Source organism: Varroa destructor, unplaced genomic scaffold (genome assembly GCF_002443255.2).
Source record: "Varroa destructor unplaced genomic scaffold, Vdes_3.0 BEIS01000007.1, whole genome shotgun sequence".
In the NCBI taxonomy this organism is placed as follows: domain Eukaryota; kingdom Metazoa; phylum Arthropoda; class Arachnida; order Mesostigmata; family Varroidae; genus Varroa; species Varroa destructor.
Window position 1 is genome coordinate 12734275 of NW_019211460.1, and position 27362 is coordinate 12761636.

A 27362-nucleotide genomic window follows, 5' to 3' on the forward strand; every position below is an offset into this window, starting at 1 on the left:
TGCATCGCATTACGGATGCGCTAGTACAAGTGGCCGAAAAAGCTAGACCGTATAACACCGATACACGGCCAACAGGCGGCGGGGAAAGCTGGAAAATACGTATATATAAGTCGCAGCTAAGAAACACAAAATATTGGATAGACCTACTGGAGGCGGGTAATAGCTTGTTACCTTTGTGCATAATCAGCGCATCATTGTCTAGGTAACCAATAGGAAACCAACCTAATTGCAAAGTGGCCAGACATAGGATACCCGAATCCTGAGCTATTATAAGTTTGTTCACTTCTAGTAGACTTGATAACTTATCCATTGAACGCTATAAACTGTATTGAAAGAGAAGTATTTGAAATAATTTACTGCTCAACCTAAGAAAGGATAGTCCAGAGACGGCCGATGCGCAATAAATCGATAACAGCCAGTTGTCGCTTGTCATTCAGCTCTCTTGTCGTCATCGCTGCAGCAGTGGGGTATCGTAAACTAATATCATACGTACGTTTCGCAAGCTGGAAAATCTAGCGGGGCAAAAGCTGCTAAACTCTATATGAAATCATAGCAATGCATATTTTTAAGACGATTTTTCCCCAAATAAAGTATGTACACTGTCGAAAAATCGAATGAGTTAACTTGCGCCATATAAAGTGGTTTAGGACAATATCTCAAATGGCCGAAACAATGCCATAAGAAAAACCAGCCTTGACTAATGTGTGCAATAGATGTGCTGGTACCTTCCGTCCGGCAGAACGTAACGTCGTTTAGATTATCCGCAGTGTTTTCACTCTGATACTCACTGAAGGAATTACTGCTAGTAATTGATCGCGCCCTGCGTACCGAATCCTAATGAATATCCATCCGTCATTTTGCTGTGTATGTTTTTTCCGTGCTTGAATAGGTCGCTTTTGCTTTCCTTCACGTCTTTTGTCACTCACACGTACATATATTAGTGAAGCCCCACAGTTAGCCAATGTCTGACTCAAATTACGTATACTCGATGCACTTTTCATCTGCAACATATTGTAAAGAGACGTATTGAAATGGATGTGGTCGCTGTTCATGCTCCACCAACGTTATCGGCGAATGATAAGTTCGCGTGGCAATAGCCAAAGAGGTGGAAGTTGCGGTTACTTCTTTACTATTACTACACACACGTATATGGCTTCTTCGTCGATTTCGTGTCTTCATCCTCTTTTGGATCAGCAATGCCGGAAGCCAAGCAGGAAGTGGGTCGGTTGTAAACTGAATGAAGCATTGAACCGCATAGCCGGATCCCCAGAATGGACAGAACGCATCTGAAGGCTTGGACTGCGCGGGCTAATGCCAACACGGTTGGCCTGACAGTCACTAAGGGGCTGGTGAGGCATGCGGGGGCTCTAGACGAAATGAATGGTCCCAAGAATTATGTCCCGTCTACAAATCAATAAGCTATTGAGCTGGTACAGCCTGCTGATCACCAGTGCATGTGAATTGTAACCGAATCCACCGATACTACCGTCGGGCTTGGAGCCTGGCAAAGTGGGGTGTGCGTCGGACTAGCGACTGTGAAGATGGAGATACCGCCGCGTCGAGCCAACGTTGTCGTAAGAAGCTAACTTCGATAACACTCGAGGGAGATATTTCCGGTTACTATCTGACCTTTCTTTGCGCCAGATCTTTCATTTTTACAACTTACCCTGCTCGTATCAGCGAACGCCGCTGAGATACGGTGAGGTCGAAACACGTAAGGGCACGTAAGAGGTGGCCTAAGAAACGCCGTCACGATATCTGTGTATCTTACGTGTGGCGTTAAGATTGGAAAGTAGATGTACATGTTTTCTTGCTGCAACAAAGCGCACTCAGGCGATCATCGCATTTGCATAAAAAAATTGATGTCCCTGAACCTACCGCCACTCAATTCATAAAAGTGTAATCATCCTTATCTATGTCATGCTATATTTAGTATCGGTCTTGCCTTTATTGTTGCGGCCTTTGCTCAACAATCTCTTAGCAGTATGCATGAGTATCGATTTTAATTTAGGATTCAATGACGGATATTTATTTGTTGAATCAGATATCTAAAACTACTGTAACACTATAAAACGGTTTCGTACATGGTGAAAGCAAAGATAAACCTTACGAAAATTCATTGTATACGCACACACTATAGTCGGCCATTGCGCAGCACCAAGTAACCAACCCAGAGCAGTCCCAGAGAATGCCTCGTATACGACGCGTGGCCAGTCTGAATAGCTGCTGTAATGAGATCCATAATGGGTTGGGGAAGAGGGCAGAGAAGCAGGAAGATATGATATAAGATATTACGGTTTTAGCTAGGAGCTCCGCAATCTCAGATTTCTCAGTTGAGGCATTTTGGTTTCAAGATGGCCATCTTTTTTGGATATCATCACGGAACTATGTGCTTCTTACCTCCCGAACAACAGTACGAGAACAACGTAGGACATGCTCACAATGGTACCCACACATTTCATTTATTATGGAGGAACTTGGGCCATCTTTAAAGCAGCATGAACGCAATTTTGAACGGCTTTTGTAAGGACAGCCTTAATATTATCTTCAACGTAACATACACAGTTTGTTCGTTAATATTGGCTATTTAAATACGTACGGATTTTTGTTTGTTTGTCTCCTTGTCTAGTTTCTTGAAACAGGAATATACCCGTATCGCTCCCTATACGTCAGTAAACTGAGTATCTTACTAATAAAGAAAGAAGAATAGTATTTACGAAAAATCACCTTTATATATTAAATAGTGTTTTGCATTTAGAGTATACTTAGACTTATGGTCATCTCCTAGAATCTATTCGGATCTTGTTTCACCAATCTCTATGTGCTCCATGCTATTTCGATCAAGTTAAAGGTCACCAAACTTCGTGGAGGGTTAGCAGAAACTGAAACAGGGCTCAATGCAAAACAATATGCGGAGCTATATTGTTTGGTTTCTAATACTAACATGTATTTTACTCAGTGGTAGATGAGTTAATTAATCTAATAAAGGGATTAAAAGAGTTCGATCAATTAGCTTAAAACGGCTTAAAATAGCTTGTAGACGACTTGGACCTTCCTTCAGATACTGTTTTATATATATATATATATATATATATATATACGCTGCCTAGAAATAACACATGACAAGTTTTCCTCTCCGCTATCGCTATGTAAAAGCGCTGCGTTGTCGGAATGAATCGGATACCAGCGTGTCGTCACTTAAATACATACGTATATATATATATATATATATAGGCATATATGTGTGAAAAAAGCAAGAGCTTTTTAGTAAATAGCTTTTTAGTAGTAAATTTTTTCTATTACTCATTACTACACATTACACTTTTGTACTTTAACAAACTTGAAAATGAAAACTCTCGAATAACTTCTATTCGAACCGACAAGGAACTTTAGCCCCGCCCCATCCTGTCTATATATTTCTCAACAGAAATAAGTGCTGAACCAATTTGGCGCCAGATCTTCTAAGGTGCTCCCTATTCAAGATGAGTCCTGCACACATCTAAATCAATTTTGTTTACAACCCAGATTCAGTTTGTCGCAATGCAAGCTATATTCGTCCTGCGAGCAGATTTAACTTTTTTTTTGAGAAAACACCTCGTTTTTCATCTGCGGCTTTGTTTCCATGTTTGCTGTCGCCCACAGCTCGTCCTACGTCTTCGGAAAGATCTGACCGCAACGAATGAATGTGTCGCTTTATATATACATAATTAATTCGAGATCGAACATTGTGGCATATGGTCTGGCAATAGCTATGAGAGGACTGTGCAAATGTGAGTGCGCCCTGTTGTGGCCAAGCGTTGGTTTTTTCTGCTGTTATTTTGTTTGTATTGCCATATGTGACTGCTGTTATTTTGTTTGTATTGCCATATTGACCCAGATGTGGTTTACTTACCCAGTGCATCGATTTTGACGGTACGTCGTCGACTCTGGCAAATACAAAATGACATAAAGTTTGTGTTTAATATTTAGTCCAAATCCCTGAAACGTGCGTGTTTTTAAGCTCTGATGGAACAACAAAAAAAGCGAACAAAATCATCACGGTGAAGATCCCTTAGACCTTACTTAATATGCAACAATATTTACCAACGTGAATCTCGCCGTCCGTCCATGTATCGCCGTTCAACTTGATTGCTTCATCTTGAAGCGTGTAATTTGTATATATAATAAACGATTTGATCTCGCATATCGTTGAACATATACATCTTGCGGGAAACCTTCGACGCTGGCCAACGGCGCAGTTCCTGTACAATTAGCTAGTAGCATGAAAGCCTACGTCAACGAGACAAGTTCATCGATGAACTATTAGATCCACAAGACGCAACTCTTGCTATGAATGCTGCGAGCCGGTGGCAAACTGCGAGGGAAAGCGATATCGGAGAGCAATCTGAGGAGATAACTGCGTCTCTCGACCATGAGTGCTGACGCATCGCTGTAATCTGTTTGACCGTCGAAGAGGAAGCAAAGCGAAGACAGTATGCGATCGACCACGATGAATAGAGCCGAGGCCCAATTAGTGACGTGCGTAGTAATGTCCACAGTGTGTTAGCACTGATGTACCAACGCTTGAATTCAAAACATGAAGGGTACACCCTTCGGCTTTCTTCGATTGTTGGCGAGTGAAACTGACTGACGTTGGGTGGCATTCAGACATAACAAACGTGACGATAAGCTTCATCATAGGCTTGAGCATCTGAATGCGGAGCTTCGAGGGATTCGGGACGGACGATTCTGTAGCTTGGGAAGAAGGCTGGTGAAGAATGCACGAGTCGACGATCGCAGTTCGTAATACCGAGGAAACATGCTGCGAAATCGCGTATCGAGTAGTTCGATATCGCTTTTGGTGCGCGGTAGATCGTTTGGGAGCTACAGATGCTTAACTGGTGACGCTGATAAAGTAACGGATTATCGTTATTGGGCTAACCATAGGCTGGCACTAGTAGTCCATAGATAAAAGCTTGATCGAGGAGCTTCAGCAGAATGGCTAGCCACTGCAGCAAGGTATCCTGCTACCTGTAACGTTCTGTTTGTTATACGGGTATCATATGTTGTCTGACTTTTTAAGGTAAGCCTTAACAATGGCTTAGTTTCCCTCTAATATACTGATAATTCTCCGTTTCTGAGTGAGATATAAAACGTGTTCTGTCCCACATCGAAGCAAATGTCATAAATAATGTTTGCCGAGCAGGATCTGCAACAAATATCCTACTCATTAATAATCGGTTGAGAACTGGCCTCTTGTGTATTAGGAACAAATTTTCTGTGTCAAGTGCTCTATTAAAGGCAAACCAATCAAGGATCGGAGAAGTATTTTGTACCGTTCACGCCGCATGTGTGTACGCCAAAAGAACGTTTGTTGAACGTTTGTTACAGAAACGGGCGAGCTGGGTTTGAAAGAGGAACTAATGAAGACATTTGCATTTCAGGAAAAAGGAGACAAATCCTGCCTAACTAATGAGGATTTGTCTATGCCATCGCGAAGGGAAGCAGCAGTAACATAAAATGAATGCCATTCGTTCTGCTCTGCAAAGAAATGCTCAGTAAAGTTTTTTTCTCTGCTTTTCCCGTTCTAATATAATAAAACTATCGGTGTGCCTCGTGCTAGATTTGCTACCTGTCGTACATAGATGCTTTTAGTCATTACAGCTGGGTTCTGGTGACTTCTTCACCCTAAGTGAGAAAGTGCGAATATATATTTGTGCTGGAAAATAGATCGACTATTCCATAGTAACGCTGATCCTATCGTAGGTCACCATCATCGTAGGTCATCACTTCAACGAAGTTTCAATGGCTCACCACCGAAACGTCTCCCTTCTATTGGTTGATAGCTATACAGTAATATTCAAATATTTCGATGGGTTGAAACTGGGCATAGATTGAACCCTTTGAACTTTCTATACATTACGGCTCAGTCTAGCTGTACCAATAATGCAACTGAAACATAGAAAAGTTTCGACTATACTATAAAGGAATGATGCCAACTTTACGTAAAGCTCAATACTAACGTTTTCTTTTTTTTGCCCTCACCTCATGTCCAATATTGTAAGAAGGTGTTGAAAGAAGTTGTTTTCTTTTATATTTATAGTTTTTTTTTTCCCTAGGACCGTTATACTTGTATATTGTTAAATGGACTACGCACACTACAACTCATGAAGCTTTCAGATAAACGGGTTAGGAGGGAAGTTAACTCTGCGTGTCTCTCGCTGTAGTGGTATGTGACCGCCGGCGCGTTTTGGGCGCCGACTGCGACCAAAGAGACGAGGTAGAACTTTAGTATCGGCCGTAAACGAAGATCTGTTGGGCGAGGCAGGCATATAAACACATATTTTACAATGAGAAGCTTCTTGAGTTGTCGACAGCTGCCGCGGCTGTCCAAACGAGTTATCTGCGGAGAAGGACGCTGCAGTCCTTTTCTTGCTGAGTTTCTTCGTTGAGTGGTTCGCGTCTCGTAAATTCCTTGAGTCTTTATTTCTTTAGCAGTCTGAGAAAAAAGCTCAATTGTCTTTATCTGTCCAGAAAGGTGTGAATACCGCAAAAGTAGACAAGTAGTCAAAAAAAATAGCAGGACAAGCAATCAGTTAGAGTAAACGGCCACTGGTTATAGAAGGGACGGGACGCTGACCTAGGAAACTTTGACTTGCATCGTCTCGTTACATACTTCAAAAAGGGGTAAATTTTATCGTTTATTTAGAGCCAGAGAGCCATAAAATAAGTGAAGTTTGTTCTATTTGTCACAGTTCCTAAGTATGGACCCATCGCACAATTGAAAAGTAGATCCCTTGTTTTTTTCTAGCATCCAACTAGCTCGTCTATTATTAACCAGATTCCATAAATTTCGTAGTGTGTCGCCTTACCATGAGGAAAAACCTATTTTTTCTACTTTATATTCATCTATTGCCTAATAACAATAGACTGGGCGTCAGTGATGCACTCATTCGAGCAATCCGTCTTTTATTAAGCGACAACTATTCCACCATGATCCCTAACTGGCCTTAATAACAGCATTTTGTGGCCATATCTAGTTTACGCATGTCTTTGCAGTATATCACCATACCATGACACGCTAAACGGTTGTTGAGATGTCCGAGAACTACATACGATACGTGTGTCCTCATTTATCAAGTCTCTTATAACCCTTTCGCTATGCCGTCCGTGTCCGTGTACATTTTACATGTCAATTCTTAGACGACCGATTGCCCCTTTCCCTGTTCGGTTCCGTTTGGTTTCTTACCGCCGATGTTTTTTTCTATTCCTCTCGTGCCTCTGGCGTCGTCATCAAGCAGTTGGCAAAACTACCGAATGCGGCGCCGGCGGAACCGGACACCGTAAGCATGGTACGATGGCACCAAAGCACTAGAGAATAGAAAGGGAAGCTAGTTATTGTAACATACTGCAGACCGCCGACATCACCGCTCTTACTATAACCCATCCGACTATTGCTGCTGCTGCTGCTGCTGCTGCTGCTTGTCGTACTCCTTTCGTTGCCCCTCTGTTACTACACTCTGATGGTGACATTTAGATGGACATTGCTTTTTCCCGTTTGCCTTCTCCTTCTTCTCCTCACTTTACCCATGGTCCACTGCTCTTCTGCTGACTAACCGAGTCTGAACAACGGAGCCAGCGGGAAGACTACGAACGAACCCTTACCAGCTACCATTTTCCCAGCCGAAGAGACTTCTTTGCTTTCTGTCTGCCAGTTTCGTCGTGACAGCGGCCTTCCTCTGTACTGACGGTAGTAGCGACGCTCGTGGCCCGCATCAGTGCCCCACACAGACCCTACCATACGGAAACCATAGTGTGCGTTCTAGGGTAAGTTTCCCCCATCGCCACCACCAACCCCAGAATGGCTGGCCCTTACAGTCGTCAGCGTCGGCGGAGGCAACTACCCAATGTCTTCGTGTGTCTAGTAGCACTATTACGCTGACTCACCAGAGAGAAAGATAGACGGTAATAAGGAGCCGAGGGACGAATGTAATTAGGACATACATGACACATCCAACCGCGGCGAACGCTTGCGGAACACAGGAGTGGTTGGAGCTCGCATACGTCGAATCCGTGTTTGTCAGAAGAGACGAGACATCAGGAGAAAAAGCCTGAATACAGACAGAAAGTCTATGAGAAGTTACTAAGCAAGCCTTGCTTTCATAGCTTTGGACGGTGTTAGTACTTGGACTGTTCTCGAGGAAACAGTCCACTTTATTCAAGACTACCAAACAACCATTGAACCAACCCACTTGGTAACAGCACCCGAGTTTGACTGTGGAGCCGTTCGGACGACAAATAGCCGGACGTTGTTCGTTGTCACCCCGTGGAAAATCAGCCTTTCTTCTTTTTCAAGCGACATGATCTACAAACAGTATAGAAAGAGTTATCATATAGACGGCCTGTGGACGATCCGTAATCGCACAATCCATGATGAGGGCTACTTTATTGGGCATATAAAGCTAACATCTTATTCTCTTTCTGTCGTTTTTGTTATTGGTCTCAGATGAAAAAGGAATACATTCTAACCCTGTAACTGTAATCTCGTATATCAGTTTAGAAATACACAGTGGATTATTTGGCGGTATTTATACTATGTCGTCCGTCTTGCGTTGGTTTGGTGGAGATGATCTAAAATGGTGCAAAGTGAAAGTTCGTGCCGTTGCTAACAATAATTGCAGTTATGAAACGAAACCTTCTTCTCACGACATCACTTAATATATATTATTTTACAATGAAACGAAGCAGGCTCTCCACGGGCGTTAGTAGAATTCTTTCTTCCTTCAAATACAGTTGGTCGCTATTAAAATCGATTTGGTTATGATTTCTGAAAGGGGACTTTCCTTTCTAGACCTCGTCTTTCTTCCTGTCCTTCTGTCTGCCTGCGAAGTCGTCCTCTGGGATGTACTATTAGATTAACAGGAACGAGTTATGTTCGGCTGAACAGGCACGTTCGCATGGTCTCGGCGGCCACAGCACTACTGGTTTGCTCTCTTTCCCAAGTACCGATCCTTCTTAGGTTCATTCTTGGTGCCTGTTAACGTAGTATGTAGTACCTTTGCCAGTGTCGGCTTCTCTATCGCTAAAAGGTACCTGGCAGCGGGAGTCGTAGCAGCGGCGGGCAACTTAAAAAGCCTTTTTGCAGTTCTTAAGGCCACTTGGCTTTTCCTTTCTTGCACTTGATGGTAGAACCGATTCAACTATATGCGAGAGGAGCAAGAAGCGGATGGCTGAGTCGCGTTTCGTCCCTTCGATTCGCGCGCTCTCCTTACGGGGCTGCATGTACTATCCCTCCAGCTTTGACGTGACTTTCAGAGCTCCATTAGTTGCACTTTGTTTTCATTCCGCCTCGAGCTATATCGCTTTGTATTAGGTATTTACGTGTCGCAAAAGCATCGAAGCGCCATCGTAGTCGTCGTCGGCGGCTTGGCTCGTGTTGGTCCTCTATACCAATCGCTATCGCTAATTCATAATGTCACACAGAGACGCAGTTTCGTGTACTGACAGTACCTAGTTATTCTTAGCTCGTGAAGACGTGTTTCTGACTGGTGCTGCGTATTGTGCGACAAGTCTTAACAATGCATGACCGTATCGAGTTGATATCTTCGTTGTCCTCAATATATTGTTAGAAAGCTAGCAAATGTCAGTTCTGAGGAGTTTTACGTAAAGGTTTAAAGCATTTGGAGGCCGATCGCTCAAAACAAACCTTTTCAAGAAGACTATACTTTTTTGATTCTATGTATATTTTTGGGAAGGCACTTTTGACGCTCAGCAAATTGTACTTTAGAGGGGGGGATATTAGCACAAGACTACTTGGATAATGAGTTTTTACGTTTGACTCTACCGGGCGGCTCAGCTTAACTAACTCCACGTCTCTTGTCTGACCGATGAATTGTCACACACACACACACGCTTCATTCAGTAACCAGTGACTGGTTATTAGGCGCACTTTTGCTAGTTTTATCAGTTGTTTCAGCGAATCAGATGCGCTATGAGTCCTTAAGATACTTGAAGGAGCTGAGTGCTACCTTTAGAAACAGTAATGGGCCGGTAGTAAACGTGTAACAAGTAACTCGGAACCTGAGGCCGGAACGTCTAATTAAGGGGTCTTAATTAATGGGACTGATTTGTACATACTTCTAGTACATAGCGTTTTCATAGAAGTTGTGCAGCTTGCACGATCACTGCACTGGATTTAATCACCCAGAAAGTTCTCGTTGAGGACTGAACTCTTCCGTTTCGAGTATATAGTATTAGTAGAGCATTTAAAGTGTAAATACAATTTCCAGTACCTAGCCTAAGGGAAACATGCTCGACCTGACATCAAATAAAATTTGGAATATACGAGAGTATTGATACATTTTTATTTGCGATGTTGCTGTGTATAATTACCATAAAACAACTTGAGACAAATAGTAAGGTAGTTAAAAAAAAAAAACAGTTAACCTTAATACCACTGTATTGAGGTTGCGATTGCTTTATTCTCGAAGTACTCTGCATAGCTAGAGGCTATCATTTCTGTATATGCACACTGAGCCGTTCATCGAAATATACGTTTTCCCCAAATATGTGATGCTCTAGTTGGCGTTCACTACTTAAGGTACCATCAATACCTGTTTTAGTACTATTTCAACTCCTAGGAGAGCCGTATTTTTCGTCTAATATGAAGGGGCTTTGCTCTTTGCGTATGTCATTTTCGAAATTATTACACTCTCGAGCTTCACAGTTTTTGCTTAGGAACCTATTATTCGGTTTTATTTTCTAACATTCAGCTCACTATGACGTGAGTGTTAATGAGCGAGCAATTTTCGTTTAACTCTTTGTTTGGCGAAAAGTATTTCGTGCTCCAGTACATACGTTACATTGTCATACACGCCAACAACTTGAAATTTTTAAAAACACTAAAGGGCAACGAAGGCCCCCGTAAGGCGATAGCTCATTCTTTGGAAATCACCCTTGTACCGCTTTTTGATTTGCAGAATTAACTTCCTGGTCTAAACCCAGGCAGCGATTTTAGTTAGGTTTAGCCAGCCCTGTTACAATTTCTCGAGCGTGTTTCTTTTTTTAAGATTCTGATACACTTCTTATCGTTTCACGACTGTGTCATCTTCTGTAACTGCAAAAGTTGAAGTTGTTCAAAATACTTAACTTCTTCAAAGAACAAGCACCTTTTGTGCTTTTTTTTTTTTCTCTATTTCTATTTCATTTCATTTCATAGCTTTTGCCCAAACAGAAGCCTCGTAGAGAAATATAATATCCTCTCTCACTTGGTCTCCTGACTGTTGGCATCAGCCTGCTGAAGCAAGGTGGCCTCATCCTATGCTCCACTCACGGGGTTCTAGTCATGTTCTCTTCTAGCAATTTTAGCTGCCTTTTTCAGCTGGACTGAGTGGCCTTTTATATTGATGTCGAAGTTCTTGTACTCGTGTCAAGAAATAGTATGGCTGCACGGTGCCATGGGGCATTGCTTTAACGTCGTATGTAATGCCATCTTCTCATTGGATGTTTCGATCAAATAATGATAATGCGTCGAAGCTATGGACGCAGTGATTCAGAAGTGTGGACAGAATTCCACCTGGTTTACACCAGACTATCTTGTACCATTTTCATCATAGGTCGCTTTCCACATTTTCGATATCTTTTGATCATTTTTTCTCCCGTCTCCGCTAGATTTCCTTGTGCAAATTGGTTCCAGTCTTTTTCAGTTCACTGAGCTGTTCTGTTGTTGTACGTACCTTTTTGGCCCGCCCTGCTATAGGCTTTCCTAACTTCCGCGACTTTTTTCATCCGCCAGTATTTAGGAACGCTTTTATTGATCACGGAATATGTTTGTTGCTCTGTAAGTAGAAGCCGGTATCGCATGTCACATATTCGCGCGTAGGGGCATTTCGGAATTCAACCCATCTTTACCCAGTTTTCTAGAATGCTATTGAGGATTTATCTCCGTTTTTTGCTTAATAGAAGTTTCGTTCTGGTCCACTATGCAGCCCTTGTACTAATATTTCATACACCTTAGCTCGTGAACATTATTCATTTGACTAGAGTTGTCCTTGTTGTGGCCGTCGAAATTCAGTACGCCAAAATAGAGATTTTGTTAGGAATTTACAATGAAGTTTAATTGCATGATTTGGGGAGCGTGTCAGGGTTTTCAATTAACCTCTTTAGAGCATCTTTGATCGTCACCTGCTCATCCGTGTAGCTGTTGTTAGTATGTTTTAAGCGTAACTTCGAATCTTGCTAGTAGGCATAGGCTTTCCGCTCAGTAACTCCTCGAAATTGGTGTTTTTTCCTGGATGATTTACGCACCTCTGATGAATCGCTTATATATATTCGTTTAAATATTCGTTTCTCAGACGCTGATAACTCCTAGACAGGAAACTATAAAGGAGGTTTTATTCCTGGAACGGTTAGTATTATCAGTACACACGGCGTGACTACTTGGAATACAGTATTTCGGAAAAGAATTGGAAAAGGAAAATTAAGATTTTTGTCTTTTTGAATGTTGCAAGCTTGATGGATAACTCAAGGCTTTGACAAGTCCGTTCTATTGCTTTGATCAAGTCTGTCGCCTTTTCTCTATTGGAGTTTGAGAAACTGTTTTATGTAATATTTCAACTGCTGTGTCACATAGTGTCGGCTCCCTGATATGTGCCTATATGGTCCTATTCGTCTTGTTCGACTCGCTATATTTGCTGTTCAATGTCCTATGTTTAATGTTTAACTATTTTTGCTGCCTCGGAGGCCTGGTATCGTAGGCTGAGCGAGAGGTTTTTTACTCCCACTGTTTTGATGCTTTAATTAGTATCGGTCAGATTGGCCTGTGTATAAAAGTTGGCAAAGGCCTTTTTTCCTAAGGAAATATTTCAGCCCGTCTTGCGCTTTTCTTCAGATTTTTCTGGCCATTCCCGTTTTAGCTCAACGACATTAATTCATAGGAGAAGCGCACGGATCCTATTTGTGTTGGAGATTGTACCCTGACCCATAAAAAAGTCACGGTGCGACAGGTTATCGCTTTTGCATCCACCGAGTTGCCTATAAAAGTGGCTACTCTAATGGACCATTGAGCGCCCAACATGTCGCGTTCTGATCAAAATCCGCTTTCCGCTCGTCTTTTTTTCCTTCCATCATGACGTGAACTGCCGGATAGTTATGACTGTTAGAAAATAATTTGGACTCGCCTAACAAAAATCACCGAAGAAAAAGAGTTGACTGAGATATACCAGGAAAAAATTTTTTCCATATACATTTCAATTGTCAATACTAATTTTAGTCTGTGCCGTGCGAGCTCTTAAAGATGCCTGTGTTTCTTCTAATATCAAACCAACCCCTTTTTTTTTATTGTTTGAACTACAATCCTGCCTTGCAATACACGACATCATTAATTCTACGCTATTAGCATAGATTTTCAGTGCCAGAGTCACTTGCCTTCCTAGTTATTTGGATCGGTTATTGTTGGCTTCCTGCACTCCGAAACGAGCTTAGATGACCGCCATCTTTGCATTGGGTATGCAGCAAGATCTCTGTCAAAAATTTACACGCCATTAAACATGAGCACAACGTACCACACAGACCATTGACCATTGCGGTTTATTCGCGATTTACTTGTGTGCTTTACTTTGTATTTACTACTGTGCGTATATGCAGAACTATATAAGGGGAATCATTGTCACCTGTAGTTTTCCACAGCGTATCAAAAGCTTTTCGGTGTTGTTTCCTACTGCTTTCAAAGACTGGGCACTCTGCACATAACCATTCTTGTATGATTGAATAGCTATTTGTTAATTGGGCTGAAGTTTAATGAAACAGCATGTAGAATTCTGTGTTACAAAATTTTGGAACTTGCCCCTGTCGGTCGTCGTTTATGGTTGAGATTCTCAAGTAGTCTTACGCCCTTTATTTGTGCCCGTTTTTGGTACTTGAGTACATTCATTCTATTCACGTGTTTGCCACAGGATTTCTCCTAGTGCAGAAATCAGCACTATAAACTGGACCTACGTTTCAGTTCACAGTGCTGATTTCTCTTTAAAACTAAAAGTGAAGGCTATCGTACGTCTTCAGTTGAACATAATGTTGTATCTCTAATGAAGTCGCAGATACGGAACTGTCACACGCGGGCGCCTTCTACGTAGCGCTGCCTGTAATTAGATTCTATGGAAATAATTGCAAATACGAGACAGCAGATTTCCCAAAAGGGATTTTTAAATTTTGTCCTTACGTCTTTTTTCTTGAAATCTCCTCTGCACGTTACAAACGCCGAAGAATGTATTACATGTTTGCATTAGTAGTAACGGTTAAAACTAATACCCGCCATAATTTAGTGATACACAAGGTGGCCTGCTCAAAGGGAACATATCATCATTCACCCTTCAGTTGACTTCCGTTCTGAGTAATATCAGTATTAGGGAAACTCAGCATAATGCATATATGACTGAGAAAAAACGGGTAAACTAGCTGGAGCTGGCGTCTCCTATCAGTATCCGTGATCAAAGCGAACAGATTGAATGTCGGTAGCACTCATAGCTTAACGCGAATGATAAACCTCAATATGTCTGACAAAAATATAACGGACGAAAGTTTGACATTTTATTTAGTTCTTAACAGGTAGCACAGAGAAACAGTCCAGTTTACAATCCCTGCAAAACAACTACCATTGTAAGCAGTTTTTTCGCTCATTTATCCTAGTCTGACTTCTAAAAGTAGGAATTAACTGATCACTAGCTACCCAAACCTTAAGATTTCCAGATATCGTAATCTACATTAAATGTTTACTCTGATATCAAGCATTTATTCTGTTCATATGTTCAACTGATATGCCTCTTACTCATTCTCATACTTATCTCCCGATTCCCTGATTCACTCGTATCATACGTACAACACGGCCTGATCTGAGTGCGACGCGATCTCAAATCCATTTGATTTCATCATACGTAAGACTATAACGGCACAACGAGAAATTGCCCAAGTAGACTGGGCAAAAGCCTATTAGCGTATTTTTTGCTTGTTAAGGGGTTTCAGTTCTAACCCGTGCTAAGATACACCAGTTAGCTCTTTTTTGCTTGCTTGCTTGCTTACTTTCTTCGGCGATCCCGTCCTACGATAGAACCATTATTGGAGATGGAGGCAGATAAAGGAAGAAGCACGCTTTCTACTTCTCTACTGCTGTTGGCGTGATAATGTAATGGCTATTCATTGTAATATTTCGATTCCTTCCTGACTGTTCACTGCCGCTCACCGCGTCGACAAAGGGAGATCCGATGTCGTTGACATCGGATCATCGGGAAAGCTACCGCCCCAATTTTCTCCTTTTCGGATACTCGGATGCTTTTTGGTCACTAGCTCATTCTCGCACGGAGCTCCGCCACTAAGCGCGAACGTAGCAGCAGGGCCACTAACGGCAAAGCGATGCTCCGTTGGCTGGAATGAAGTGAATGGTCGACGGCAGGAGGAAAGTTCAAGCGGAAGGAAGGAAGTGCGCAGATCACCGACGCGGGACGGGCTAGGTAAGAAGCGTAAGGGGAACCAGCGTCCATGGATGCGGAAACCCGGCTCGATTTTAGTTCGCATCTACGCAACGGCAGCGCCAACAATCCGGGCTTACTTTTTGGCATAAAACGACGCTTCATGCTCCGACATTTTCCTGTGAAGAGATTAACTCAAGTCCGTTTGCTCGTTCGACATATCAGCAGGTCGGAAAAAATATTAGAAAAAATATAAGAAAAAAACGATATTATACCCGAGATAGGGTTGTGGATTCATTCCAGTGTGACGTGCAGGGTCATGCCGAATGAATGTGAACTTGGCATACATAACATAGAGACATATGCAAGCAACGTCCAGATTTCCTAGTTCGCTTCGCTTGTAGTCGTGCAAACCGTATTACTTGTATAAGCTATACGTTGCGAATGCATGAACTCGAAAAGAAAGAGTGCTTGAGTAGCCTTTGTCTAAAGGCCGTTCGACTGAAAGAGCCTGAGCTGAATCACTGTATAGGCATAAAGTATAGTAGCGGGAGGCAAAATGCTCGTATGCATCTAAGGAACAGCATGAGGTGATGAAGGTATCTAACAGACAATATTGGCAGTATGAAACTTCTGCTCTTCTACCCGCACCAAAAATAAAGTTAGGTTCCCTAATGAACTGGGCATTGAACGAAGCGATATATGCCCATTGGAGAGCTTAGCGGCATAGTGAGCTTAGGGTCGTTTTAGACGATACTTGCTACATGATATTGTGATCCCTTTAGACTCGAAAGATAAGTAGCTACCTATCTTGTATCAAATCAGCACAGAACATACAATTTCTTAAAAAAATATTGATAAGAGATGCCTCAAGTGAAACTTGATAGAACTCTACGACGAGCAATCAAAAAGTACTTCATGATTTTATGTTCAACCTTTTTTATATGTCTCAAATTAATTTGACAATAACTTGTGCACCGCAGGTGATGCTGAAAGCTTACAGATGAGGCGCTTCAATTAAGAGAAGGTGTAAATATTGTTTCCCAATTTTGAATTATATATGTATATAATGTATTCCTTGCTTTCGATGTCCTCGACCATCGCATCACATATTTTGAAAAACTTGCGACCAAACATTAGAAAAGCTGGCAGAAAATGTAAACACTTCTAAGGCTTATCGTGCGAAAATGCTGTGACCGCAGACATTTGAAAAGCGAGATTTGTCAAAAGTAGAAAAACGTCGCTTAGGTCCACTAGAACTTCTAACATAAATTAAACTTCACTAATTTTGAGTTTTCGTTTTAAAAAGCATTGACCGTAGATGGATTCCAATTCCTATATCTGCGGTGGTGTGCGTCGCGTCGCGTTGTGTTGTGTTGTCGTTGATTTGGCGGTCGTAGTAGTAGTAGAATTGTTCGAATATCTTCTTTTATTTAAATTTAAAACAGGACGCCTTGAAGATAATGAACGTCTCTGCAAAAATTCATTATATTCTATAATTCCAATACGACAACAGCGCAGATGCTATGCAGGCTCATGAAAAAAATGTTTTGTTTACGGTCGAAAAATGTCACCCAATAGAACGGTCGTTTTGCTACATTCGTTACGAAAACTTCAATGAACGATGCTCTTCGTTAAGGTACGAGAAAAGTTAATGAAATCGTTGAAAGTACTGAACAAAATCGACACGGGTGTAGCCATAACATCGCCAAATAAACTTTAAGCCAGTTGAAAACGCTGGCTGTAAAAAAGCTTGATTTTTGCGTGCCACACAGGATGATGCAAAATAAGTACTCGACCGTATTTCTACCCGCGAACCCCTATAAAAATATATTAAAGTTGACCCATTTCGGAAACGGTTGATTAGGGTAATAAAAAGTAGATCCTATGCATCAACAATGTGAAAATATATATATATATATATGCTTAATTAGAATTGCCAGCCAGCCAGCCAGCCCTGATTGACGCTAAAGAAGGTGACGCTAAGTGTTTGATGGGGTTGGAAAGGAATCATTTAGTATAAGATGCTGCCGCATGACCAAACTATTTAATTGGGTCTCTACTATCAGCAACTGACAAGATCCATTGACAAAGATCGACCAAACAAATAAACAGAAAAAACATCGTTTTGCAGCATAACAATGCAGGGCTAATTTCGTTCGCATAGAAAATACAGAACTTTTATAGTGATGGGACCATGGTGTTACAGAAGAATGGCAGGGGATCAGCTACCGAAATGCCGCATATTTAGCTTAGTAATATTATTTGAAAACAAAAAAAAACGCTTTAAGTTTGGTCAGTACTTTTTTGACAGGTTGATAAAAGCTGATTGTTTTGATTTCAATTAAAGTAGACTTAGGCTTTCCTCCACAGAGACACTTCATTTAAGATATAGACGCTGTTGGTGGTTCAATCTTTTCGCTATACCTCTAGGTAGCAATGTTTTTGCATAGAGAAAGCATATCCCATGGTAAAAATACTTGCTAACTTCCATACATCCATAACGTTCCATAAAATCAAGCCCTGTGCCTACAGATTACGACGGGCCCAATCAAGCTATCATTGACGAGTTCAACTTGACAGGATTTTCTTTGTAAAGCCTTGCAATCGTCAGGCGAAAATTGGCGGATTTAATAGCATTATGTTTTTGCTGTGATTCCAATTTATGCAAATCGGCAGACGTAGAGGTTCTTAGGGAATTGTCGAGAACTTGGTTACTCCTGGCAGTCAGTCCATGGTTGGGAAAATTTAGAACAAACTTTTTTAAGTAACTCCAGAATTTTATACTTAAACCCGCATAGCTACACGAAATAACTTATTTAGCACTAACATCATCCCAATGTATCTCTTTTAGTATGAGTATATAGTTGGGTATTATGTGCCTAAGGGACAGTATGCAAAACCAACTTGAAATCGATGCCGTATGTTATTGATTCTGTCAATTTGATTTTAGCTAGATTCTAGCATTCCAGCACTAGTAGTTCCGCTGATGGCTTGTGGTTTTTATTAAAACATGGACTGGTCTGCTAATTAATTGATATATGGGGAATTCGTCACAAGAACTAAATCAAACCCCGAACCTGTCAAATCTTGACGATAACGTTACTTTTATATTGCCCTTTGATAACCATACAAAAAAGTGTTTGTTTTTTAGTTTATCTTCAAAATACATGAACAAATTGAAAATTCACGTATATATGTTTTTCACGAAACGTGTTTTTCGTCACCTTTTTTTTCTAACCTAGATATAAAAACCGTCTTATACACTTTATTTTGCTTTTTATACTACGTCACAACGAGCTTTGCAACCTTTGTCTACCGTGCCATTCGGAAACGCGGTATGAGTACGCGCACATGTACATACATAGAACGGGGCTCTGTATAATATCAAGTTATCAGGAGTCGGGAAGCAACGAGAGGGATGCAGGCTAAGAAAGGCAAAGCTGTTTGAGGGCGCGGTTAATGGTGGCATATCACTGGAGGCAGCACAAGAGTCGTGTATGGTTTGAGCCATAGCGGGTCTGTGTGGTATGCCAAGCCTGTGTCGAAGCGAGTTTCGGAACAACTAAGTAAGTAGAAAACCCCAGCCTGAGTTGACCGGGCCAAACATAGAAGGGTAACGAGGGCTCAAGTTAATCGTATTTATGGAAATTACTTCTTGCCGCTACAGTATACACTCCTCACTGCACAGCCATGGTATCTATCCCACTATTGGGTTTTGCTTGCACTTGGTTGGCTGCCCCCTGATGCAGACGACGGTTGCCCTCGACAGTCGGCTCACCTAGATGACGTCCAGATCGTTGCTACCGAGCCCGCCTTTACTGGCGCTTCGACTCGGTAGAACTGGCGCGTAAGACGAGTTGAAACAATATCCTTCCACTTAGGCGTGAGGGTGCTGTTAGCTCAATGGGTACAACGCAGTCGGGGAAACGAACGAGCCATTGCCTAGCAGGTATCGGCTGTCTTTTGTTCTTTCCATTCACCATGGACTCCTTAGTGGTGCCTCAACCTACTCAGTGGTTTTCCCTCGGAAGCAATACTTACCCCCGAATTTGTTTCGAGATTTTTCTAATCTCTCTTTTTACTTCTACTTCCTACCATAGTAGTGCGCCTCTTGGAAAGATATTTCCGTACCTTCGCATATTGGCCTCTTGTGGCTAGCTGCAACCGAAGGAGGACCGCACTTCGTCGCAGCGGTGCAAGCCTAGGCTTTGGCCGGTCACACGACCTAGCTATTAACTAATTTTCATTCCTTCGTAGGGTCGTACGTATACATCTGCTATGAAGCATATATCTAGCCTGGGTGTGAAATACGCATATCTGTTTTTAAAGTTACGATTTATGAAAATTCGGCGCTGTGTGCTAGACCCGTGATATTTCGTCGGTGCGGCATGTGTAACAGTGTATGTGTATCGCGGAATTTCAACGCATAAGCGAGCTCTGGCTCACATGAATGGAGTCGAGGACTTTTCCACTGGTTCGTATGGATTTCCTGCTCTCTGGATAGATTGGCTCAGCTACCTGGGTCCTCTCTCTCAGGGCGGTACGGCTATTTGTCGGCGCTACTGCCGCCGCTATGTTACGCTTAGCTCGGTGGTTACAGCTAAACGCGCAGAAAGGATTGTCCGTCAATTAGTGGTCGCGTCAATGCTCACGGTATGGGTGTAACAGGTCTTGCTAGTGGCGATGGCGGTTTGGTTGGCGCCTGTGCTATGGTGGTAATGCCGGTACTTTTTGTTCATTAGTCGAGCTCATGGCAGTGGGGAACGGGGAGAAATACGCCAACTCTCAGCCTTTGCTGACCAATGGGGAACTTTTGCATTATTGTGCAAGGTAGACTGCACCGCACCACGAGCATATCTAGGTGCTTGCTGTTTTGACAACAGCTAAGCTCAGTTCACGCTTTCGTGCCTTTTCTGTTTCTGTCTCTTGTTCTCGTTGCCCCCTCGGCTCTGTTTACAACTCCATTTCACTCAGCGTCTATTACGAGTCTGATTTAAAAAGGCCGCAGCACCGAAAATTCAGCCAGCCGCTGGAGTAGATAATGGTACAGCTTGTAGAATAAGAAACAGACACGAATGGAAAAAGATGGGTGAAAAATCAGGGAACCTAACACGTAGTTGGGGCGTGAATTGATTGATATACTTTCGTTGCAGAGAACGAGATGTTGATCTAATAAATAATCTCTCCTTACGAGTGCATTTAGGATAGGCTTAATGTATGCCTGGACATTTAAGAATTTTTATGACTTTTAGTTAAGCGGGTCTATACGCAATGCGACTGATCTAATTTGTTACCAAGCCACCGTATCGTTAAATTAAAACGAGTGCCTTCCTAAAGTATAAATCTTCTATAGGCAGTAATAATATACTATCTCGATGGTTTTATAGATCTGTCGCAAATCTTGAAACAGATGAACTTAGTTGCTTCTCGAACTTATCCGCCTGTGGTAGTACTGAACAAATCTGACATATATATTCAGATAGAGCTAACATAAACTGAACAGTTATGTAGTAACTAGTTCTTAATACCTCACAATGGCACACATCCAGTGGCCATTTTCCTTGCCGGAATCACCCTTGTATGGGACGGTTTCACACTGCGTGAACTTTAAGTTTTCACCACTTCTAAGTAAAGCACACTAGCCATCCTATTTGCTGGAAACGTATTTTTCTATTGTTTATGCAACTGTGCACGCACCTCACTTCACGGTGGTAAATTGCCCCACAATTGCCATTTTTGCAAAAGCATGATCAGCCTGATCGAAAATAGGGTGACGTTCCCTTATCACTTTTTCGACCTTAGCGGATGTCTTCGATAAGTTTTCGAAGTCTCGACCGCACGGCCTCTAAGGACAAGACCAGTTTTAGTTGACCGCTCATCGAAGTAATGTTTGTCTTCCATATCAATTTTTTAGGGTTCATGACTATCTCCCGATAGTTGGTTATGGCCGAGAAAAGTTTCTTTTATACTGCAGGTTTTTCAGCGAAAACAATTGTTGCTATAGCTCCTAAAGGATATTTTACCCAGACCCGCTCGGTTGCTATTATCGTTCATTACATCACACACACATATGTGCTAATCTGCGTGAAATTGCTTGTTCTTACTTCGGTACTTTAAATATTATATTATAATAACTACCCTTTGTTTTCAAAGACCAGCTCAAAATGCTAAAATCTAGAACGTATGCTGAGCGAGTATATGGCTTTTTGTGTGAAGGTATTGTCTGCAGTTGAAATATTCTAGCATAAATTTTATAAACTTTACTACCAGCAGGACTGGAAGGCCGAGCAATCAACTGACGAGCGTGAGAACCGGGGTTGAAACCTAGTCGAGGTGTGATGATATTTTCAAATTATTTCCTATCCTATTTCGAGCGTGATTAAATAATAAGAATCGTATATGTGTGACTTTTTTTCTTTGTTTATTTACGTTCAAAATTAAGTCTCATTTTACTGTAAGTGATGGAATAACTCTAGTATTGGGCGGCCCCTATAAACAATTGGTTTCACATTAACTTTTTTCATGATCAAACTGATTTGATATGAGTCCAGTCATATATATATATATATATATATATATATATATATATATTTTATTAGCTTTTCCCTAATGACAACGCTTTTGTCTTAGTAAGAGATAGCACAATATTTCTAGTATGTTCCAACAACAAGAGAACCATGGAACTCTCTAAGCCGGTACGCATTAGCTTTAGACCTAACGCACTTTACCTGTATTTCTTGACTGTAACCTTCCCTGCCTAATAAATATCCATCTGGAGCAAAAGGATTGCTACTAATTATTATGACGAGAGATTCGTTTCAATATAAACATAACAAGGGCATTTTTGGCGAATACTTTACTTCGTAGCTACATTATGGCACGATCGTACAATATCGAGAGCACATGCCGTATTGAAGACGTAACCTCTTTTTCAATGTACCTCATGATTGCTTTATCATTATTGCACTAACCTCAGTAAGAGAGTGGATACTGCACAGGCACTACAAGAAGGGAACATAAAGACAGCGTCAGGAAGAATCTGACACGTACAATGAATGCCCTTAATAGTCCTATTTTACTGAATGAATCAATAAGGCACTCTACTTGATGCTGTCGAGTTTGCCTGTCTTGAATGCATCCTTGCCGGAAAAATACACGAATAATAAATAAAGGAACTTCTTATTGATGTTAAATAAAGTGGCAGTTTATATGAATGCAATGTGTTTGAGACTTAAGCAAGGTGGTACGTAACACGAGTATGATAGGAAAAGGATCGTTTAAGAAAAATAAACGTCTTTGTCAGGCACGCTGCGACGCCAAATGGCAAAAAATCCAGATTAGGTTCCAAGAAGCTCGTGGCAAACAGTATTCAATAAGGATTACTGAGACAGTTACGGCAGAGAAATCATGGAGCTGTTTGCCCGAGCCATAAAGGCTTCACTTTTCATTATAAAAAAGGCGCAGTCAACCGTTACAGCGTTCATTAGTCGAAAAAACTGAATTCAAATTTTTAGTTTTTTGGGTACTCGACGTGGCTCATCGTCAATTTGAACGTGTGTCCTTTTTTAATCTGACACGTATTATATAATCTTCAAGTAAGCTTATTATGAGTTTGATCTAGTTGGACCCTACGAGAGGACAATATGCGTGTTCCGGGTTCGCCCATATGACATCCCAAAAATATACATTTTCTAAATCTTTGGAATACTTCTGAAGCATTAAGGGTTTACTTAGGGCCGACTAGCTACAAGCTGTGGTACGATTATAGTGGCACTTATTTTTTAATGCAGGCCACAGGCCTTAAGATATACTTGTAGCGGTTATGCCTCGTAGAATTGCTGACTAATATCATTTTGGTTGTGTAGGTGCCCTTTGCTACATTCTGGAACCAGTAAGAAGAATTAATTCAGCCCTTTCATTCAGTGTGAAATCTCATATTCTTCGCGTGGCCAGCTTTGGGTCAATCACACGGATTATTTATTAACATATACGACATTTAGAGGCTTCAATGTCCGCCAATAGCTGATTGGGCAGCCCCAAAATACAATCTGCAGTGTCGAACTTACCACAATGAGACCTCTCCCGACGGCTTAAAGTTACTAGGTGGTATTCTCATAGGAGCTACAATAGTTTGAATTGAAACAAGGTTAAATAGATTGTATTTTGATTTTAAATTTTCTCAGCGTACTTTACTATCCCGTGCGTATGATCAATCTACTTGGCGAAAGCCGAGTTGGTTCTAAAGAGCAGTGCTTGGATTTTGTCTTAAGCCACATGATCAGTTTCTCAGCGTTTTTTCTTTCGAAATAACAAGTCTTCGGCAGTATCTTAGGAATTATCGTAGAAAATAACTGGTAAATTGTACTGGCTATAATAATAGCTATGGGACATGGATGAAGATCACGCGTCCGCTTTTGTAGTTACGTGTTTTCATGACAGAATGATTATTATGAAATACTATGTGTGTTTCACTAATAAATCGATTTATACCTTTCAATTAAACAGGTCTAACATAAAAACAATCCAATGGGTACAGTTATTGTTAAATACTTCCGTTAGGGGCAGTACTTTTTAACACTCAACAAACATATTGCGAGTTTACATTACAGAATGGCCTATGGATGCCACTTAGAGGATTTTTCGTAGAAAAAAAAATTCTATTAATTCCTATCAGTCGTCCAAATACAACTATAGTTGTGCAAGAACAATTTACTATTGTAGACAATAATAACCTTCCTTACCCACAAAACTGTGCAAGGATACGTCATCGGCAGTATTTAGTGGTTAGTTTCCTGGGAACCGGGACCCTGGCCACCTAGGCCACCCAATTTTTACGTTTACAAACCGATTTACACGTCTTTCACGATTGTCGCGCTATAAATTGTAGCCGTAGACAGCACCCGCATTATCATAATTAGCATAAACAGCTATTAGTTCGCTATCAAGGTGGCAGAGGTTAAAAAAACGAGGCCGGTCGTTAAAAAAAGTGTTTATATGATTTTGTCAGTCTTGCAACTATCCCAGTGTCGTTATTTAAAAAATATAAAAAAAAACCATAATAATAGTTTTGGTTCGCGTGTGTTCTAGATAACTGACGACCCCATCTTCTTAGGAGGAAATCGCAAAGCTACTACAATGTGATTCCATCGGATTATAAACAAACTTTGAAAAACAAACCATTTTAGCGCAAAACTTTCCCCTTATCCGAGATAATTACAAATACTTTCTCTATAATAAAGGTATTTCAAGTGTAATTTTTCATAGAGTTTCATCATTTGTGCATATGCGTGTCCAAGTACGAATTGTATTCTCGTGTGTTTTTTAGTTGCATCTAATTAATAGGCTGGCAGACAGGCAGACATAAACGAGCTGCCACTATATCTTGCAGCTTGTTTCACCGAGTTGTGCATGTAAAACGGAAATGATATTGATATCGGGACAATGTGGCGTCAACCAGAAGATGATCTGCTCTCTGGCGCCTCATTTTTGCAGAAACGATTCCCTAGAATAGCATCTGTACGAAAATTGGAACGGCTTCATTCATGGTCGCTATCAATCCTTGGATAGTAAGATAACTGCTTAATTTATGTTGCAACCGTGAGCATCAACTGCATATTTTACTGGTGCAGTTGCTCTCCTTAACAAAAAAAAAAAAACACATTTTGGCAAATTAAATATATATCCTTTTGTTGTGAGTATTTGGACGCCGATTACATTGACCGTAAAGCGAAATTTAACTACACTGGGTAGTTTCACTATAGATTACAGGATATGTTCTTTAAGAACGTAGCTTAGGTAGCCTCTGTAGGCCTAGCAATAAATGATTACGCAAAACAGAAAAGCCCGGAGAGCTAAACAATAGTAAGATATATATATATCGGAATTTTTAGCAGTTTTAAAATAGCTAAGACGGATGTTTCGTCACAGGTCATACTTCTCGCCAGCACGTCATAGGAACGTGTAAATAACACGCTAAGACATACTCCCAGGAGTAACTATTATTTCGTTTTCAAGGTTCCTACAACAAAAGTTACGTCCTTGTTTTGCCCGATGGCTCAAAATGTTAGCATTTCAGCTATTTTCACATACTTTCTTGCAGTTATCTCCTTTAGCTTGCGGGAAAATATATATTGAATTAATTCTATGTACCCTCTTCCAAATTCGTCAAGTTTTTATGTACTGCCTACTTACAAATTACAGAATGTTACAAGTTTGATATAAGTAGACGCTTTGTAGATGTCAAACTACACTTCTTCCACTGGGTCTACTAGGCAGACCCAAAATGCATCGCACAAGTGGACGCTTTAAAGAGGGGAGCGAGCTCTCATTCAGTGAAAATATGGGAACGAAAGCCGGATGGAAGACGGATATAAAGCAGTAGACTTCTTCCTGTTACACATTGATAGGACCAACTAAAGTTGGGAAAAAGCCCAAGGACGAAGTCTGATTCACTGGAATTGAGGAAGGTAGGTAGGTAGGTAGGTAGGTAGGTGTAAACTTTATATGAATATGAAATATATAGAAATGTTGTAGTACTGTCTATCATATCAGGCTAATCACATAATGTAATGATGAGTCTCTCTCAGCTCTATTGATTAATGTTCTGAGTATCTTGATGGATTTTGTGCGATAACGTGGCTAGACTGGAAACAAGTTATTTATCTATATTCGAAGGCCTCAACAATGGTTTGGGTTCAGTAACATAAACCGACATAGCTGGTGATCGTCAGAAAGAATTCCTAAACCCAGTTCTTTGATTACCTTAAAGGAGCTGCGTGGAAAGCTACGGAAATGCATCGAATCCTTCGTAGTAGCTATAATAAGTAGGTGCAATGGCCTGACCTGAGATTAAATGAGCTATGTAGTTATTGGTGCAAGCTCTACTATTACACTACATTACTTTTTTTTTCCGAGGAATCTTTTAAGGTTATTTTTTACAAATAACTTTGATAAATTCAGTAGAAATTCTTAGAGCTATGAACAGTTTACATATTGTAAGTTCTTTGCCTCATAAAATAGTTCTGATGTGAATTGAGCAAAGTCTCAATAATATCCAGTATCAATTATGCTGCAGATCCTGTTAGCGATGACATTCTGCGGTCTAATTCGATGTAATAACGGTAAGATAGATGTACGTTTTTGACTCCAGCCTGCGAATTACGTTGAAAGAAGCATCGTTACAACGACTCTGTTGTACACATACATCCTATAGTGTCAATTGAAATCGAAGTTGAAGAAATTTTATATATATACATGTAGTAACAAACGCTACTGCTACCAACACAACCTACATCACATATACCATTGCTTTTTATATGTATGTTACATTCGTCGCTATGGGGGTAGCTATGCCTCTGCAGATATTCCATTCTGATACGAAATCGGTTTCTTACTGACAGGAGATTCTGACAGAATCTTCTACCAAGATACCATATTTGGTGCAAATCATGGCGGAGTGCAAATGAGTTTCTGTCGAGCCCTGGATTCTGATCAAAGCTTGACTTCTATATAGAATTGTCTCGGTGCGCAACACGCATTAAACGTCTAATAATAACTTTTTTGCCGTTTTTATTAAAGTTAGAGAAAAAAAAATGGATATACTATCGTCAATATAGGTCGATTTTTCCCGTTACGTTTTTATCAAAAATGCCTAATGATACCTCAATAAAATTTCAAACATCTCCGGTGGTAAAAATCAATTCAGTAGAATGATGCCTGTGAAAAAAGTTCGAACATAAAAAACTCGCTTCGATATGTATAAATAAGCCCTGTGCGAAGTGCCACAGCCAAATTGGATCGACTCGAGATGGCGCAGAAGATTGCGCAGGGGATATTGTTATTTTTGGGCCGACTTGCAGAATGTTTACCCTCATTTGTGCTTTCCTTCACTCACCCTGTTATGTCTTCGAATTTTTACGATGA

At 40.9% G+C, this 27362-nt stretch overlaps 1 long non-coding RNA gene across 2 annotated transcripts in view; it reads left to right on the forward strand.

The window, feature by feature from the left end:
- The first annotated feature begins 4340 nt into the window (after nt 1-4340).
- LOC111254695 (uncharacterized) overlaps nt 4341-27362 on the forward strand; it is a 36594-nt gene continuing 13572 nt past the window's right edge. For both annotated transcript variants that reach the window (XR_015316874.1, XR_002675136.2), the window contains exons 1-2: nt 4341-5062; nt 5424-25906. This is a non-coding gene — a long non-coding RNA (uncharacterized LOC111254695). The remainder of the gene's footprint in view (nt 5063-5423; nt 25907-27362) is intronic.